Here is a 15,064-nt window from a genome sequence, read left to right on the forward strand (position 1 = left end):
CGCAGCGTGAAATGCAGCTGCTGACTGGTCGGGAAGGGTCGAGTGTGGGCTGGGGCCTGTCGGAGGAGGAGGAGGGGGCTGCGAGGAGGGACACCCTTGTCCCCGGGGAAGGAGGGAGGCGGCCACTGCACCTAACAAAAAGAACTTGGGGAGAGGTGGATGTCCAGAGTGACCTCACATTGGCGCACGAGCTGCCTGTTATCTCTGTGGGATCCACTCAGGGCGCTCTGGATAACAACAGCAGCTCCTCCGCCCCTCCGCCAGTGACCACGGCATCTGATGAGGCTGCGACGACTGGGGAGATACCAGACCTGGCACTGGCTGCGCTCTCCCAGGCGGGGCCTGCACAGGCTCCACTGGCCAGAGGACGACTGCCAAGGTCATCAAGACCAACAGGACAGCAGAGTCAGCAGCTGCCTCCAATGCCACTGCCAGCGACGGGGGAGCACGTAGACAACACTCACAAACGTAAGTTAAAGGCACCATGAGCACAAGAGGGACAGGTCACGGGTGATCTTCTGTGGTGCAATGTTTTTGTCCTGAGTATGCTTCATTTTTTAAATTTAATGTGGTGCAGGGTAGGTCAGTGTGTAATGCTGGATCTGGCTAGCTCGAAACTTTATTGCACAGTCAGTGGGCTTTGTGGTCAAAGGAAAGGGTCAATTCTGACATCGGGGATGAGGTGGTGGCCCCGGGATGAGGTGGTAGCCCCGGGATGGGGGTGACAGCCCCGGGATGGAGGTGTTAGCCCCGGGATTGGAGTGGTAGCCCCGGGATGGGGGTGTTAGCCCGGGGATGGGGGTGGTAGCCCCGGGATGGGGGTGGTAGCCCCGGGATGGGGGTGTTAGCCCGGGGATGGGGGTGGTAGCCCCGGGATGGGGGTGGTAGCCCCGGGATGAGGTGATAGCCCCGGGATGGGGGTGGTAGCCCCGGGATGGTGGTGGTAGCCCCGGGATGGAGGTGGTAGCCCCGGGATGGGGGTGTTAGCCCCGGGATGGGGGTGGTAGCCCCGGGATGGGGGTGTTAGCCCCGGGATGAGGTGTTAGCTCCGGGATGAGGTGGTAGCCCCGGGATGAGGTGGTAGTGCTTATTTGGCAGCCGAGCTGAAAGAGCGTTGGATCAAGGCATCCCTGGCGTTCCTGCCTCCCTGGAGATTACAGAGGTCTGACTCCACGCCCTCAGCATTCTCCTCATCGTGCTCCCCTTAGGACTCACTACTGGACTCACCATCCATGGCCTGTGGAGCTGCATCAAGATCCTCTTCCTCCAGTGGGTCCCCCCCTTGCCAGTGCCAGATTGTGGAGAGTACAGCATGTAACCACTGTCAGTGACACCCGCTCTGGGGGGTATTGTAGTGCAACCACCTGGACGGCCCAGGCATCGGAAGCGAATCTTCCCAAGACCTGGGGTTTGCTCTATTACCGCCCTTGTGGAGGTGTGGCTCCTATTATAACGCTGCTCTGCCTCTGTTCATGGGTGGCAGAGAGGCATCAAAAACCACCTTTTCAATGGATAGCCCTTGTCACCCAGCAGCCATCCATCCAGCCGGGCTGGAGCACTGAAGAGCCCTGGCACCTGGGAGTGTCTGAGGATGTAGGTGTCGTGGGAGCTGCCTGGGTACCTTGCACAGACTTGTAGAATCAGCATCCTGTGATCACACACTATCTGCACGTTCATGGAGTGGAAGCCCTTCCTGTTGACGAAGGCACCGGGTTCACCTGCTGGCGCCTTGATGGCCACATGTGTACAGTCTATAGCACCCTGGATGTGTGGGAACTCAGCAATCACTGCAAAGCCTCTGGCTCGCTCAGCCTGGCTGGCCTCGTCTGTACAGAAATAAATGAAAGTCAATACCCACCTGAACAGAGCTTCTGTCACCACTTGACACAACTGTGGACAGCTGATTCCACAAAGATCCCCCACTGACCCCTGGAAAGAGCCGGAGGCATAGAAGTTAAGGGTCACTGTGACCTTCAGAGTCACTGGCATGGGGTGTCCACCCATTCAGTTCGAGGTGATCTCAGGCCCAATCATCTGACAAATGGAGGTCACAGTCTCCCTGGAGAGGCGGAGCCTCCTTCGGCATTGCACCTCAGACATAATGAGGTAGCTGCATCGCCGCCTGTAAACCCTGGCAGCAGGATAGTGGCATCTTCTGTGGCCCCTTCCGCCTTGGGCTACCTGCTGGCCCTGCGCCCCTTGTGCCTGCACCTCTCCTCCCACAGGTCTCTCCCCTGGAGGCTGCACTGGGACACCCGGCCTCCTCTCCCTTCTGCCCCTCTCTTCCTCCTCAGAGGAGGTGCCTCCAGCGGAGACCACAATCCCCATTGCCAGGGTAATGGAAGGCTGTCTGATACCTGGAAGGACCCACACGGTCTGAATCCTCCGGGGTCCTTGGAGACATTATGGAGGCCTAAACTGAAGCCTGGAAATGCTAAGAATGGAGCCCTGAACAGAGATGAAACTGCCAAGTACCAATAAGTCACCAGCAGCAAACTATGTACCAAACTCCTCACTATTCACTCTGGCGATGCTGCTGACCCTCTTTATCCTGACCATGGATGGGGTTTTGCAAATTGCCAGCCGGCTGCCTGCCAGTTTTGCCCGTGCGACTTTGCGCTCAGGCAACGTAAAATTGCCATCAACTGCCAGTTTAATGGCCTTAACTGGCTTCTTACTTAATGGCGGGTGCGACTCCGACTCCCACTTGCACCCGCCAACCGAAATATTGCGTGAGCGCGCAATGGCGCTTGGATGCTCACCTGACATCGTTATGCGCTATTTTACACTCGAGTGGGTCAGGCGCACGCCCAGCGAAAAGTTCTGCCTTTGGGCGTAGAATAGTTACATGTGTGTCACACAAAATTCTGTCATCTTTCAAGCCACATTATTGGTTTGCTCCCAGCGTGAACTTTGTGGTAAGAAATTTCCCATCGGCAAGCGGGGGTGGGGCCCCCTCACCGATGTCGGGCAGAACTCCCGATGTCATCCAGCATCATTTGCATTTTCAGGTAGGCAGGGGCGCAGCCAAGTCAGCTGTGCGACCTCCGACCTGTCAACAGCCAATTCAGGCCATTCAAAAGTCAATTAAGCTCATTAGTGGAACTGCCCGTCCAACCTGAAGGCTGTCGGCCAGGCCGGGAGCCCTGGCGAGCTCAAGACAAAGCACAAAACCTCATCCACGGGTGGGATGAGGTTTCATTGCTGAATCAAAAAATTGACAGACGCTTTTAATTAACATTATGTCCATGTCCCAACTCATTGTCATGTGACATTGTCACATGAGGGGACATGGATAGTGAATGAAATTTTCCCTGCAGTAACTTTTTTTACTTTGGGAACCGATCTCCCTGAGGCAGCATTTAGTCTCAGGGAGATCAGAGCCCACTTCCGAATTGAGGAATCCCCCCCTCCACCCCCCTCACAGGAAGTGCATAAGGTTTAATTGGCCCGCACATTAATTGGGGCTGTCGATTGGAGGGCCACCTGCCCAAGCCCACCCCTAACGGGGGGAAAATTCTGCCCTGGGTGTAAATGTGGAGGAAAATCAGGCAACTTTTATTTATTTGATTAAGAAGGTTACAATGAGCATCCAGCGGAGGGAGCTGCTATCTTAAATACTTTTAAAAATTCCAACAAAATAACCTGCTCCAAATGATTTTACACAGACGTTCTGATAAATCAAATCACTTCTTACTTTACTGCTCATGCAGGGTATTCTCAAACTACGCAGACACTTTAACATATCACACTTCTTGAGGTATGCACCTTCTCACTGTGTTGAAATTAGGAAATCAATGCAATATCTCCTTCGTTGTTTCATTTGTTCACACACACAGAAAACAAAGGAGCTTCTCTCTTCTCTCAGGTCTTCTTGTTCTCCTACAATTCACTGATTCTAATAATCCCAATTTCTGGACCTATCGCGACTTCCTAGTTTGCCTAGTCTTCCGTCTCTCACTTATTCCAGCATTAGATCCTTCACTGAAATTTCTCAAATGGAAAAATGCAATTTTGCCAAATATTCATGATTTTACTATTCAAACTATTTAGCAAGTTCCAATAAGGAAAATCAGCCAGGTATATAATGAATAGTTGATACATATCACCCCTCCCCCATTTTACATTACCCGCTGGAGTTGAATTTCGACCCCACAATCTTTTATACTGTGTCACCTGGTTAAAAGTATGGGTCTGAAACTTTCAAGGGACCTTGGAGTCCTTCCAGCAGGGCCTATGAGTTCTGAGATGTTTTAAAGTACTATAGATAAACTTGTTGTAGATTTGGAACTAGTGCCTTCTCTGCATTTCTCTGGGATATATCAGATATATAAGGTGCACATCAACCTGACAAATACATAATAGCTGGCAGTTCAGCATGATGAGGCTGCATGATCACTGTGCACCATGGAGTTCCCATCAAGGAGGGGCCCCACCTGGAAACTGCTGCAAGGCCACCAGGGTTCCAGTGCCGAGGTGGGGAGTGCAGTATTGTCACTGGGCTGGTATTCCAGAGACCCAGGTTAATGCTCTGATGACCAGGGCTCGAATCTCACCACAGCAGATGGTGAAATTTGAATTCAGTAAACATCTGGGCCAGAATGCTCGGCGAGCGGGGGCATAAAATGACACCCAGTGACATCGGGCATGTGTCCCGACATCACCGTGCGTCGTTCCGATTTTCAGCTTGGCAGGTGCGCACTGGAGTCGGCTGCACACCCGCCAAACTGTCAAAGGCCTATTAAAGCCATTTAAAAACTAATTAAACCACTTAACATAGCTGCCCGTCCAACCTTAAGGTTGTCGGGCAGGCAAAGAGCCCCGGCGGCCTTCGCATTTTTCATGTAACCTCATCCATGGACGGGATGAGTTTTCATGAATGATTTATAAGTGAAATAAAGATTTTTATTAAAATTCATAGACATGTCCCAGTTCATGTGATACTTTCACATGAGGGGACATGTCTTAAATTATTTTTTTCTTTATTAAACTTTTTGAAACTCAAACTGATCTCCCTGAGGCAGCTCTGTGCCCTAACTCAGCCTCCTCCCCCCACCGCACAGGGAGCACTCACCTTAACTGGCCTGCCCATGTAAAATGGCAGTGTGCAGCCGTGCCCGCTCCTGCCCAACCCCCCCAACGGGGGGAAAATTCTCCCCCTAGAATTAAAAAAGTCTGATAATGACCATGAAACCATTGCTGATTGTTGTAAAAATTCATCTGGTTCACTAATGCCCTTTCGGGAAGGAAAACTGCTGTCCTTACCTGGTCTGGCCCACATGTGACTCCAGATCCACAACAATGTGATTGACTCTTAAATGCCCTCTGATAAAGGACAATTAGGGATGGGCAATAAATGCTGGCCTAACCAGCGACACCCACATCCCATGGATGAATTTTTAAAAAAACTTCTATCTGCACAGACCAAGTATTTGTGGCCTTCTGAACATTGGGCTATAAGGATTTAGTAGTAAGAGACACTGAACAGCATTGCTTTTCTTAGATTTTTAAATAGTAACAATGCTTTGTGACAATAGAACTTTTAAAGTGAAATAAGCACCCTGCGTACTAACAGCTAATGATTGAGTTTTCTTTACTTCACAAAGATATTGATATAAAATGAAGCCATGAATGTATCTCAACAAATATTTTATCGCTTAATGAGTTGGTAGCAGCTGCCTCAGGGTGAAGTGACTTCTCCATTAGTTGAATGGGATTTGTTGTGGCTGAGCAAAACTCTTAGCTGTAATTCCAAGAGCCAGCTCTATTGTGGGCTAATTGAATATCTTTTGCCCTTATGTTAAAATGCTGAATAATGTTGATTAATCCTAGTTTGGGTTAAAAATATATGATTGCAATAATAATTTAATTGGTGTACACTTTTGGGGTAAGTTCCTTGCCTGAGTAGGAAAGCATTTCAAAAACAACAAGTATTCTTCACCCTGACAATTACCTAAAGAAAACATTTTCATTTGCTTCATTTAAAAATACAACCAAAGTACATAAGTCGTGAAGCACATTCCTAATTCATGAATAAAACAGAAACCTGATTGTTTACCATCTTTTTCTCTTCAGCCTAATTCTAGCACATGAGGAAAGCATATGGTGGACAAAGCACGATCCTGGATAAGGGTTGTTCAGACAGGATATCAGGCCCATTAACAAATGCCACTGCCATATTCAAACTGAAAGAGATGTAAAGTGAGGTGCTTTGTGATTTATGATTAGATTCTTTTACAAGGGTGGATAGCAATCAGATTGCAAAGTGATGCCACATTGAAACAAGTGAAACTGATCCATAACCTTAATACCGACCGTCATAATGCACCAATTGCTTAAATAAAGGACACTTGAGGAAATGGAAGAACAAGAGGCGATTCTGCAGCTGATTGCTCCCCAATTCTCCAACCCAAGAGTGTGGGTACATGGAATTATCCATTGTGTTTGAGATAGAAACTTCCATTTAGGTTGTATGATATTGCAGATGCTGTGACATTGCCACAATAATTAAAGAGGAGCTTACAAAGCTACACTCAACAGCATCAACTTGCATTTATATAGCATCTTTAATGTTGGTGTCTGTCTTAAGGCATTTTACACGCATCAAATCAGTTGATACTAAGCCAAAGAAGGTAGGGCTAAAAACTTGGTTTTAAAGAGTGTATTAAAGGTGGAGATTTAAGTTTAGATTCTGGTATAGAGATATAAATGAAGGATATGGCTGAAATATTGAGCTGGTTTTCCAAGAGAGAACTAAACCTGTGATGACGACAGGAGTGTAGGATGAAAGGAAGTAGGTATCCACCATGGCTCAGTAACACTCTTGGCTCTGAGTCAGAAGGTTTTGGGTTCAAGCCCACTCCAGGACTTGAACAAAAAAATCGAAGCTGACATCCATTCAAGTATTGGGAGTGCTGCACTGTTGGAGGTGATGACATTCAGATAAAATGTTAACCCAAGGCACTGTCTGCCCTCTGAGGTGGATGTGCATGATCTTATGGCACTATTTTGAAGATCAGGGGTATTCTCCATGGTATCCTGGCCAATATTTACCCCTCAGTTAACACCACAAGAGCAGACTATCTGATCATTGCCATATTGCTGTTTCTGGGAGTTTGTTGGGACATATTGCTTGCTGTGTTTCTTACATTACAGCAGTGACTACACTTCAGAAGTACTTCATTGGCTGTCAAGTGCTTTAAGATGTCCTGTGGCCATGAAAGGCACACTAGAAATGCAAGTCTTATTTAGAGGAATAATGGAAGGAGTTCTTACTGGAGAACAGGAAAGGGAGGAGACAAGGAGTCTGGGCTCCAAGGCCTCAAATCTCAGTTCATGCCATTTCATGGCGACTGATCACTTTGGGTGCTTCTGTACATGTACAAACAAAGGGTTTGGCTATCAGTCAATGACCAAGTCCCACACTGAATATTCCTCCAGTTATCATCACAGTGGCAGGTTTGAATGTGATCATGAAAGAGTTTCGGGTTTGTTTCTCTTTAAGGATATTAAAAATTATGTTTTCACACCTTTTTAGGTTATTTGAGAATTTTGTTGTTTTTGTCTAAAATTTGAATGGAAAGGAGTGAAATTGGGAGTTAGGTTTCTTTTTATGTCAGTTGAAATCAGTCCTGTGAGAAAGTAACGCCATAATCCTGGGGATATATGTTCCACAGTAAGAATGAACTGTTGAAATATGCTCGAGACTTGTATCCTAAGATCTTAATGGTAACTGCTTCTCCAGGAAGAAGGAATTCATCTTAACACAGTAGTAATGGTAGACATGGTTTATTTTATTTTTAATGATGCATTGCTGTGTTTACTGTTTAAAAAAATGAGTTTAAATATTTCCATGAGCCACACGCCTTTCCTTGACAGAAGTTTTCCTTTCGAATTATGATAATTAACATTCAAGTAAAACAACCTGTGATTTACACATTAGAAGAAAGCTAGTATGTACTAAACCAGTTAGGCAGAAGGCTGCTCTACATTAGAAAGGCAAAAAACTCAACAATGGTACAAGAATATTTGGATTCTTTATCTCTCATTGCTTAAGATCACAAGCAAATCAGCTCAATCCTCTTGTCAATATGTGATAGGAGTTGTGAAAATACAGGGCGGAGTTTTCATCAATCTTCCCAAACATGTATTCAGTAACTTGTCAATTGCCTTTAAGACTAGACAAGGACCATATCAATAAAACATGATCCACATAAATCTTTTCTGATGAGGCTTTCATTGAAAAGCAGCAATGGGGGTAACTCATCCAGCTTAAACCATGTTGCTCTTATACTTATTACAAAAGTTTACGGCATCTTTCCAGATTTCAGGAAAACACTTACTTCTCCCATTAGAATGTCTTGGGCATTTCTCATGTTCCTTTTGTGAAAGCTACTTTTAAGTGTAATTCACCACTTGGTAACAAATATACTTGAACTACTTTTATTCCGGGAGCAGTACATTAGCATTGCACCACTGCAGGGGGGTAACTGAAGTACTGTTCTTCAAAACTTCAAAATGATCATGAGCCACATTCCCCATTCCATGAGGGGTGAATTAGCACCAATTTAGTAAACTGCTCTTGATTTTCTGTCCTGATGCTCCAGAAATAGCTGCTTTTAAACTGGTAGTTTTGCATTCCCAAAACAGTTACCAGGTCCAGTGCTCAAAGGTCATCAGTAGCCAGTGCAAGTTCTAAAATTTCCCCAACACCCATTCCTAGTCACAGTCTCAGTTTTGACAATTCTTAGTATTCAGTGATCTGATGGCAACACAGGCATCGCTAGCAAGGATTTAGTGCTGTTGTTGAAGGTGGTGGTGAGTCGCCTTTTTGAACCACTGCAGTTAGTATGGTGAAGGTACTTCCAGAGTGCTGTTGGAAACAGAAAAACGTAGAAAGAATTACTGCACAAAAAGAGGCCACTTGGCCCATTGTGCCAGAAAAAGAGCTGATTTCACCTTCCGGCTCTTGATCTGTATGCTTGTAGGTTACAGCACCTCAACTGCATATCCAAGTGTTAGACAGATGCAGTGAGGATTTCTGGATCTGCCACCTTAGGTCCTTCCTTTCCACTTTACCTAAGCTGCTCGTAATTTTATATCCATCAATTATATCCCCCCATAGCCTCCTCTGTTCAAAGGAAACTAAACCCAGCCTATTTAGCCTTTCTGTATATCTAAAATTCTCCAAAAGTGGTCACATCCTTGGTAATCTCTTCTGTATCCTCTCTAATGTGATCACATTCTTGCTGCAATGCTGTGACCAGAACGTTACACAGTGTTCTGGCTGCAGACTAACTAGTGTTTCATACAATTCGAGAATAACCTCCCAGTATTAATCCTCTGGGCCCTGACCAATAGAGTAAAGTATCCAATATCCTTTCTTGACCAACTTACCATCCTGTCCTGCTACTTTCAGGGATCTGTAGACATACACTTCAATTTCCTTCTGTTCCTCTATGCTTTTCTGAATCCTACCATTTACTGTGTATTCCCTTGTCTTTTTTGTCCTGCCCAAATGCATTACCTCACACTTCTCTGGGTTGAATTCCACTTTTTTATTGAGTAGGGAGTTCCAGTATTTTGACGCAGTTGTGATGAAGGAATGACAATATATGTCGAAGTTAATGGATGTTTAACTAGGAGGGGAACTTGGAGGAGCTGGTGTCCCTATGCGCCTACTATCCTTGTCCCTTTAGATACTGAAGGTCCCAGTTTGGGAAGTGCTTTAGAAGAAAGTGCAGTCTCTGACTGGAATCACTATTTTGCCAGTACAAGTTGGTAATGTTGAAGGGTCAGTTTGTATCTTTACCACAATATGTTTAGTTAGACATTTAACCTTCACCTTAATGCCCTTTCCTTCAACTTTAGCTTAATTTTTAACCCCTTAGACTAACTAAATTTAGTTTTATGCTCAGCACAATGACTTAGTTTCAACTTTGTGTCTGCAGCCAGCTCTAGTCTTTAATGGAAGCCTCCAGTCAAAGATAATCTGCTATCTGACTGCACACTCAAATGGCATTCAAAAACGCTATGCACAAGCATTTCCTATCAGGCACAGTCTTCCAGTATTGAAATCTGGCTCACATTAAGGAGTTTTTTTTGTATGCGAATACGGCAGAAGAGCTAAGAAACATCTCTCTCTCTCTAGAATGATGTGTTTTATGACGCATTGCATTCTACAAAACTTTCTTCAATATTAACAAACTACTTGTACTGAATTAGGTATAAAAGTTTTAATGTTCTTCTTTATTGCATGTTTTCATGATTTTAATCTGCCAGTACTTGGTTGCTCTGATAATATTTCCAGCACCACAGGTTGCCGCGGTGGCTCTCTGATGTTTTTGGCCCTGGTACATACTTGAAGCTCAAGTGGATGTTTTCTATAAAGAGCTGTGTTTTTGCATACTGACAAGCTCCAGTCATGCCTCAGGGCATGTACGCAATGGAGCATAATATGAACTAAGTGCTGGAGTAGATAAGGTTTATTGCAGGAGTGTCAGAAAAAGCGATTTGGCAACAAAAAAAATTAATAAAGAGAATTGTTAAATTCTCAGCTTCATAGTATAAATCAACTCCCTTAAATTGTAAACTTTCCTAATTGAGATTTACAGAATCTAATTTTAATAAATGTTGAGTTTAATTTTGATCAGGTGATTTTTTTTAAGTCTGCCCTGGGCCCCAAACGATTACCATCAGTTTACTATAATAAAAGCAAAATACTACGGATGCTGGAAATCTGAAACAAAAACAGATAATGCTGGATAAACTCAGAAGGTCTGGCAGCATCTGTGGTGAGAGAAACAGGGTTAACGTTTCGAGTCCATATGACCCTTCTTCAGAGCTGAAGAAGGTGCTGGCTTTTCTGGAATATCAGTGCCAAATGATCATTCTTCACTGAGAGCCCAGATAATATGGAACGAACCACAGTCAAACCCAATCTTGCCCTCACCCAAAGTTCACACTATCTACAGGGCCATGGTCATGATTAAGGAAGCCTGTTCATTTTACTCCTTCCTAACCTGGACAATAGGGCCAATTGCACTATCCAATCATTGCTCCAGTTGAAATTAGCTAACTCAGCCCAGAGAATTGAACATGTAAGCATGATTTTTTAAAAATTTGTTCTTGGGATGTGAGCATCAAAGACAAGGCAAGCATGTATTGCCTATCCTTAATTGTCCTTGTGAATTTGATGGTAAGCTGTCTTCTTGACCCACCGGAGTCCATTTGGAGTAAGTACACTCACAGTGCATTTCTTTTGTAGTGGTTTGATACAACTGGTAGCTTTCTAGGCTATTTCAGAGCAAAGAGTCAACCATGTTGCTGTGGATCTGGAGTCATGTCTAAGCCAAGACAGGTAAGAATGGCAGATTTCCTCCCCTGTAGTTTCATGATCATTGTTAATTTTATTCCAGATTTATTAATTAATTGAATTTAAATTCCATCAGCTGTCATGGCAGGATTTGGAGCATTAGTCCACCCATTTCTAGATTACTAGTCCAGTAACATGACCACTATGCTACCACCCTCCCCTAGTCAAAAAGACAGCATCATTGAAAACGAATGCTGAAAGATTTCCTCTCCCCACTATTTCCGGTAAATTTATAAATCTGTTCTAAAAACACCTTCACAAATTAAGTAACCAGAGGAACCTTTGAAACCTGGAACACACTGCATAAAAGGCTGGTGGAAGCCAATTCTGTGGCAGTTTTCAAAAGGGAATTGGATATATAGGCTTGAATAGGAAAAGAAATGCAGGGCAATCCGGAAAGAATGGGGTGGGGCTAATTGGTAGGTCTTTCAGAGTGCTAGCAGAGGCATGATGGGCCAAGTGGCCAGTAAAGTTCACGTATATTTTCCCTGCAAACAGTTGAAAGGGAAATCTTGTCCACTGGTCTTTTATTTCTTAATACTACATGAAATAATAATACGCGCCAGGCTTAATAAGCATTTAATAACTGCAATTAAAACAGGAGGAATGTTTCACAGTGGGACGTTTTAGATGTTTTTGTGCATGTTTATAAAAATGAGGAACTGAGTTGATAAAGATTATGACATTTATCTCTTTCCATCGGGTTACCTCACCTGCTGGTACCAGGCTATATGACATCAGCTGTTGGTCATGTTCATTTTTCTTAAGAGAAGCAAATTTCATTTTTATAACTGCTTTCAGAGTCTCAGGGTGTCCCAAAGTGTTTCACAACCAAAGAATTACTTCTGAAATACAGGACCAAATTTGCAAACAGCAAGATCCCACAAACAGCAAATGATATAAGTGACCATTTAATTTGTTTTGATGGTGTTGGCTGAAGGCGGAACATCATTCATGAGAATTTCCCTTCTCCTCTTAAAGTAAGATCTTTTCTTTTTGCTTAAGATCTTTTATGCCTGTCTAAATGAACTAATGGGGCCTCGGTCTAATGTCTCATCTAGGAGAAGTGTACCAATGACAATGTAGCACACCCCCAATACTGCATTGAAGTTGCAACCTAGACAATACGTTCAAATCCTGGAGTGGAATTCTGATACCGAGGTAGTAGTGCAACCATTAAACCAAGCTGGCAATTACCATAATAGTCTAAACTCAGAAGAATACCCCTATATAAAAGTTGTATCTGTTTGACACCAAGGATGAAATTCAACTTTCACAATGGTGTAAAATGGACAGTAACAAGTCAGTTGCCTGTGATATGTACACCCTGCCTGATCTTCCATCCCTAGGCTCTTTAGGGCGCGTCTTCCAAACCCATAACCACTACCACCTAGAAGGACAACAGCAGCAGACACGGGGGAACACCACCACCTGCAAGTTCCCCTCCAAGCCACTCACCATCCTGACTTGGAAACATATCGCCGTTCCTTCACTGTCGCTGGGTCAAAATCCTGGACCCTCCCCAACAGCACTGTGGGTGTACCTTCACTGCAGGGACTTCAGTGATTCAAGAAGGCAGCTCACCACCACCACCTGAAGGGCAATTAGGGATGGGCAATAAATGCTGGCCCAGCCAGTGACATCCACATCCCATAAAATTAATAAAAAAAACAAATTTGAGTTTCACTCCCGCCAGTTAAAAACTGCACCAGAATTCGTATCAGTATATTTGTGGAGTGTTGAAAGCAGAGTAAGATAATAATTTCCTCTTCATCATTATTCTTGGCAAATGTTCTCTTCTCTCCTGCTGCAAACAGAAAATGGGGTTGGAGACACTTTGCATCACCTCTCTGCTTCCACAATGCTTCCCCAAAGCTCTGGTGCTTCCTCAGCTGCACTAACTGGGTCTGCAGCTGGGGTACAGAGTAAACATTAAAATAAGGCAGGAAGAGGCATTCCCAGGCTGCTATGCTAATTTTCCAACTCTCTGCCCATGATACATCCTAAAAGAAACCTGGTGGTGGGGCCTGCACTTGAGTTGCCGTGGATTAGTGGACCTGTGGAGGCGGTGGGGGGCAGTTGCTGAGAGAACTTGAAGGTCCATGAAGAAAGGAAGGTACTTCAGATTTGTAAAGTCTCTTTCCCCTCTTTCTATAAGGTGACCTTTGGGCCTCAGGGCCTCCTGACTAAATGTTGTTTGATGACTGCAGCAGACATTAGAAAATGGTAATTTCAGGCTGCAGGTCAGAAGCACTTTGACTTCTAAGTGAATATTCCTTTTTAAGTGGAGGGTTGTTTGTGGCAGCAAATAAAGCAACTAATCAGCAAAATTATGCAAACATTTGTTCAAAAACTATTATGTAGTTGATTCTTGGTATACGTCCAGCTATTTACCAAGATGTTTTATGCATAGAGCATGAAGTGGAGATAAATATAGTATGCTTTGAAATCTTTGGACCATTGTCTAATTAATCATCCGCTGGTTCACTAATGCCCTTTAGGGAGGGAAATCTGCCGTCCTTACCTGGTCTGGTCCACATGTGACTCCAGACCCACAGCAATGTGGTTGACTCTTAACTGCCCTCTGAAATGGCCTAGCAAGCCATTCAGTTTAAGGGCAATTAGGAATGGGCAACAAATGCTGGCGTTGCCAGGGATATCCACATTCCAAGAATGAATTAAAAAAAACACAGCTCCCAATAGTCACTTAACATTTTGTAAATCCAAGGAGTCAATTATATGGACAGCCTGTACAATTCAAACTACAGAACTACATTTTTTTTAAAGATTCGGAATTTCACCACTTTTGGTAAGAGTAATATTCATAAAATAAAATTAAGCCAATTATTAGGGTCAGTTCCAATAGGTACTGTTGAACATTACAGTCATTTGTAAGTATATAACACCAATACTGCAAAATATAAACCAGGTTTCACTAGGACATTTTTTTCATACTGGCTCGTGTAGTGCTCATTGGCTTAATTGATCTGTAATTGATTATGTTCATCAATTCTCTGATCCATGTATACTGTACTTGATTGCTTAAGTCTGTGGATGGATCTAGAGAGCTAGGAAAACTGAGAAGATTCCAGAAAGACTTGTTCTTGTTCTGAGCTGAGACCATGGGCTGTATCTTACATATCCCGCTGGGTGTGTTTTTGGCTGGGGGGTGGGGGGGGGCAGGTAAAATGGGGTGGGCACCCACCACACTATCCCCCTCCCACCCCCCCCAGCCATAAAACTGGGGGTGGGCAGGCCCGTCACCATATTCAAATAAGTATTCAAGGGACAATTAGTCTTGTTACCAAGCCAATTGACTCTGATAATATGCTGCCCACATCATAAAACAGTTCGTGTGGGCAGTCTGGTAGGAACGGGTAGTCGATTTAAAAAAAATATCCTTCAAAGGGTGGAAAGGAAGTGGGGGGATCAATTTTTGTGGGGAGCCATTTGCCAGTCAGGGGATGGCCTCCTGAAGATCAAACCCCCCCTTCCTTCCTACCTGCCCACAGCTTTAAGTCCTCTGTTCCCAGTGAGGGGTGGAAACCCCACTTGGCCCTCATTTAGCCGCCCTGCAGTGCTTCACGGTTACGGGGCAGGTTGGCGTGGAGCATGTCAGCTCCATACCAATTTTCCTTCTGGAGGGTGAGCCATATTTTTAATAATATGAATAATAATATTAATATTACA

This window comes from Cetorhinus maximus, chromosome 26, assembly GCF_964194155.1.
Source record: "Cetorhinus maximus chromosome 26, sCetMax3.hap1.1, whole genome shotgun sequence".
Lineage (NCBI taxonomy): Eukaryota > Metazoa > Chordata > Chondrichthyes > Lamniformes > Cetorhinidae > Cetorhinus > Cetorhinus maximus.